This window comes from Dipodomys ordii, unplaced genomic scaffold, assembly GCF_000151885.1.
Source record: "Dipodomys ordii isolate 6190 unplaced genomic scaffold, Dord_2.0 Scaffold158, whole genome shotgun sequence".
In the NCBI taxonomy this organism is placed as follows: Eukaryota; Metazoa; Chordata; class Mammalia; order Rodentia; family Heteromyidae; genus Dipodomys; species Dipodomys ordii.
The window spans coordinates 664,578-669,982 of record NW_012267374.1 but is presented as its reverse complement, the minus strand read 5'-3'; the positions used below and the strand labels follow the sequence as shown (position 1 = coordinate 669,982).

The following is a 5,405-nucleotide window of genomic DNA, read 5'->3' as shown; positions in this document are numbered from 1 at the left end:
GATTCTCAGATCTCAGCTTCTTGATTAGCTAAGATGACAGGTGTAAGACACGATGCCTGGCTAGAAATATTTCTGAAGATAATTTAAGAAGTTATGCTAATCTACCTCAGGGCTAACCCATCTGCCACGTATCTGCGAGCCCAACCTCCCAGATGCTTGGGTTTAGCTCTATTGAGTTGAAATCTGTTAGGTCACCTTCCCGGGGCACAGAAGTGTGGTGCTCACTGTTCTTTATATGTGTGTGAGGCGAAACATATTTTTAGCTTAATTAATAGCAATAATGCTATGACATTTTGCTTATTTTTGGTGGTTTAAGACTTGAACTTGGTCATTTGAGATCAGCCAAGAGAATGGCTTAGCGCCCTAGCAGGGGAAGTGGCCTGAGGAGAGATGAATGAGGGGCTGGCTGGGGAGAGTTAAAAGCTATGCAAGGAAGCAGAAGAGAGTCTCTGAGGAGAAGAAAGGAGACCAGGAAAGCTGAAGAAATGGCAAAAAGTCTTTTGATGACATCATCTCTGCCTTTAAGGACAAAACTACTGCATCTAATAATACCTTATTAGTATTTAATACTTTATAATACTTTTTATGGTTTCCACAAGGAAGAGGGGAAAAAGAAACTTCAGCAGTTTCCTGGTGGATCTGTTGATCTTCAGAAAGAAGAAAGTGGCATTGGTATACTGACTCTGAATAACCCCAGTAAAATGAATGCCTTCACAGGTGTTATGAAGTTACAACTTCTGGAAAAAGTGATTGAATTGGAAAATTGGACAGAAGGCAAAGGCCTCCTTGTCCATGGGGCAAAAAATACTTCTCTTTAGGATCTGACTTGAATGCTATGAAAGCCCTAGGAACTTCTGAGCATGGAGTAGCCTTGTCAACGTTCATGCAAAGTACCTTAACAAGATTTACTAGACTACCTTTAATAAGTGTTGCACTAGTCCACTGTCGGGCATTGGGTGGAGGAGCAGGATTTACTACAGCTTGTGATTTCAGGTTAAGGGCTGCAGAGAGTGAGATCAGATTTGTCCACAAGTTGGGGTAGTTCCTCCCAGCTGGTTGAAATCACTGGTAGTAAACATGCTTTCAAAGTGTTAAGTGGAGCCCTCAAACTGGATTCCAAAAAAAAATCTTTAGACATAGGAATGGTTGAAGAGTTCTTGCAATCTTCAGAGGAAACTAAATCTCCAGAAGAGTCCCAAGAGTGGCTAATGCAGTTTACCAATGGGCCACCAGAAGTCATTAGAGCTATAAAAAATCTGTTTGTTCAGCAAAGAACTATATTTAGATGAGGCATTACAGAATGAGAGGATATCTTTGGAACAGTGTGGGGTGGACCTGCAAATTCAGAGACTATTGCTAGGAAAGGAAAATTTAATAAATAGCTCATGGATGTACTACAAGTAAAGCTCCAAGGTTAAAATTACTTAATATGAACAGCAAAATTATTCTCAAGTCTAGTGCTCTTATTTGTTTATAATTTTTTGAGTAACTGAATTTATTGGTATTAGATTCTTATCAGCTTTTGACTAACACATATAAATTTCTGTATTCCTATAATAGCTCTTAGATCACTATGAAAAGATGTTGTTCCTACACCTATTCTCAGATCACTATGAAAAGATGTTTTTCCTACCCATATTTGGGGGTTGTTCTTCATAAAATATTTGTTTCTTACCTGGAAATAATTTACAAAAGTAACAATAAAACTTTCAGTTAAAGAATGAAAGTGGGAGGGAATAGGACAGGAAAATAAGAAATGATATAATTTATCATTTTCTTCTGCTTCAATCAGCTTAAGTAAACTTGCTTCTTCACTCCCTTCTACAAAATAAGTCTTGTTTATTTGATATTTACAGTGTTTTCTATTAAATTATCTACTAAAGAATGGTATCAATGTCATGGAACACTGGCTGACTGTACAAACTGGCTATTCATGTAACTAGAATTTCCAATCTGAAAATTAATATATATATATATATATATATATATGTGTGTGTGACTTGAACTTATTTGGGGTCTTGACTTATTAGGCAAGTGTTCTACCCCTTGAGCCACGCCCATAGTCCTGAAAGTACTTTTTGTGTGTGTGAGTGTGTGTGAGTATATGTCTGTGTTGAAGAGTTTTGTGGCCTTTCCTGCTTAGGCTCGTTTCAAACATATATCCTTTGATTTCAGCCTTTTGCATAATCAGAATGATAAGTGTGAACTACTGGCACCTGGCTCTGCAAGTATTCTTAAATGGCCTTGAGTTAGGGATAACTTTCTGCAACAGTGGTAGCTGAGATCTTACCTTTCAAGGAATAGCAATATACTTACACATAGTTCCAGATCATTAGTACACACATGTACAATAACACAAAGTTGTTGTAAAACTGAAAGCAGATTGTTGTAATTAGCTAAAAATTTCGGCAATTAACCATCAAGTCTATTTGGAGTCTATTAGAAACAAACATGGAAGTCACTAGATAACATAGAGCTTATTATCAATTTAAACTGAGGGTTTAAACTTTAGGTCTGTTCTCCTGGGATTGTTTTCATGATCCCATCCATCCATCCATCCATCCATCCATCCATCCATCCATCCATCCATCCATTCATCCATCCATCCATCCATTAGCACTACTCAGTGTCTGGTTTGTCTATCTTCGTCCTTTGTTCCTTTGTTCCTTCCTCTCTGTCTCTCTCTGTCTCTGTCTCTCTATCTCTGTCCCTCTGTCTCTGTCTCTGTCTGTCTGTCTGTCTCTCTCTCTCTCTCACTTTTGTCAGTTGTGGGTCCTGAACTCTGGGCCTGGGCACTGTCCCTCAGCTCTTCAGCTCAAGGATAGCACTCTACCACTTGAGCCACAGCACCACTTCCAGCTTTCTCTGCTTGTGTGGTGCTGAGGAATCAAATCTAGGGCCTCATTCATGCAAGGCAAGCACTCTACCACCGAGCCGCCTTCCCAGCTCAGCAGTCTTTTCTTGAGGTATTTCCCACCTAGGTATCAGCTTAATCAACCTAACCATGGCCAGCAATCTGCTAGTAAGAGATGGCTTCAAGTTTCTGGGTCCTCTGTTAGGTCAATGATAAGAAGGGGTCTAAGTTGAGTGATGATTGAGAATACTTGTTAGGAATATGAGGTGAACCCAAGTGTAACAGATTTTTTTTTAGTTTAACAAATAGTTCATTTTTAATTAATTAATAACTTTAAAATTTCTATTGTAAGGGTTGGGAAGGTGGCTCAGTGGTAGAGTGCTTGCCTTGCATGCATGAAGCCCTGGGTTTGATTCCTCAGCACCACATAAGCAGAAAAAAGCTGGAAGAGCTGCTGTGGCTCAAGGGATAGAGTGCTAGCCTTGAGGTAAAGAGCTCAGGGACAGTGCCCAGGCCCCATGACCAACAAAAAATAAAAATAAATAAATAAAATAGAACTTCCTAAAATTTCTATTGTAAAGGTGATGTACAGAGGGGATACAGTTACATAAGTCAGGTGATGAATACATTTCTTTTTGTGTAACAGATTTTTTGTTGTTGTTGTTGCTGTACTGGGTTTTGAACTCAGGGCCTGGGTGTTATCCTTGAACATTTTTGGCTCAAGTATAGCACTCTACCACTTGAGCCACAGTTCCACTTCCAACCTTTTGGTGGTTAATTGGAGTTAAGAATGTCATGGATTTTCCTGCCTGGGCTGGCTTTGAACCATCATCCTCAGATCTCAGCCTCATGTTTAGCTAGGATTACAAGCATAAGCCACCAGTGCCTGGGTATTTTTTTTAAATTAAGTAGTGAGATGGGGTATCCATTTCGCTTGCTACTTTAGTCCTTTGATTTCTATTGTGACAGAGCATCTGTGTCTTTTTGTTTGTAAACAAGTATGCCTGGCAGTGAGGAAATGAGTGTAGTATTGCCTAAGTGCACAGTAGATACACATGCATGTGTATGAGTGTGTATGTATGTGCTCACAAGAAACCCAGAGCTGCAGCTTGCCAATGAGGCTCACACAAATGTTTCTTTTATCTCTAGTGAACATTCAAAGAGGTCAAAGTTCAGGATGGATTTACAACAAAACTAACTCCCATACTCTTTACTTTGTTATTTTTGGTAGTCCTGGGATTAGAACTCAGGACCTTGTGCTTGCTAAATTAGGTCTTTACCACTTCAGGGCCTCCAGCCTTACACTCACATTTTCAAATATAATCTTTTAAGATTTAAATCAAGATCATTGTGTGAAGTATAATTGTGTGAAGTATAAATTTCATTGTGTGAAGTTTAATTATATGAGAACAAATAGTTCACTGATGAGAGACTTCACATTTTGAAAATCCCAATCTCTTCTTCAGAGTTTGTAAGCAGGTGGTATATGTGGGCATCTTACAGGAGTAGAGGGCTATGGGGTGGTGATGGTGGGGGGGGGGAGGGATGGTGGAATCAAGGAGAGAAAACACATCTGGCTGCTTAGGGAAGCCTTCAAAAACCACTGTCCCTGTGGTCAGAACACACTGGGCCAAGACAGTCCTCAGGTTTGCTTCTTATAACTGAAATTACATTATTATTGTTATGTTATTAATATTATTATTAGTGTTGGAAGTAGAGCTTGAACTCAGGGCCTGGGCACTGTCCCAGAGCCTTTTCACTCAGGGCTGGTACTTCTATTACTTAAGTCACAGATCTATTTGATAGTTAATTGGAGATAAGAATTTCATTGACTTTGCTGTCCTGGCTGGCTTCAAATTATGAGATCCTCAAATCTCAGCCTCTTGAATAGTTAGGATTACAAATGACAGCTCCCAGCTCCCAGCTGCAAATATAATGATGAGCAAGGGCTTAGCTAAATAATACTAGTAATTGAATTTAGAATTCTTTTTCTTGAATACTACCAAGATTACCACAAGTTACATAGAAATTTCCCTCCTCTCGTCTCCTTGAACATCATTACTTTTCTGTGGACAAAACTCTAAATGTAAATATTTAGACTCAGACAGTGTTTTTTTTTTTTTTTGCTGAGATGTATAAGATATTCACTTGAATGGAGATGAGAAAGGCCTTTCCTTCTCATTGCAGAGGTGATCTCTCTGTTATGTACAGATCTACATTTCTAACAGATGTCTCTGTAGATGACTCTTACGTTTATTACGTTCATGTTTGGAGGAGGAATGGGTTATACATAAGGTCTTCCTCAAATCTCTAGGTGAATCTCAGTATATGGCCTTGCTTGGAAATACAGTTTTCACAGATGCAATTAACTTATTAGAAACCTTGACTTAGAGAAGGCCTGAATCAGGCCTACATCTTCACAGGGGAAAATAAGGAGATTGGGCAGGGAGGGCTCATAGAGATGGGAAGACAAGGAGAGACTTGTGTGGTGGGGCCACAAACCAAAGAACAGTAAGGATTTCTGGGAGACTCTGGAAGTGGAAAGCAGCAA

At 39.3% G+C, this 5,405-nt stretch overlaps 1 pseudogene; it reads left to right on the top strand.

Moving 5' to 3' along the window:
- Positions 1-485: 485 nt before the first annotated feature.
- LOC105998208 lies at positions 486-1,382 on the top strand (annotated as a pseudogene).
- The last annotated feature ends 4,023 nt before the right edge of the window (positions 1,383-5,405 follow it).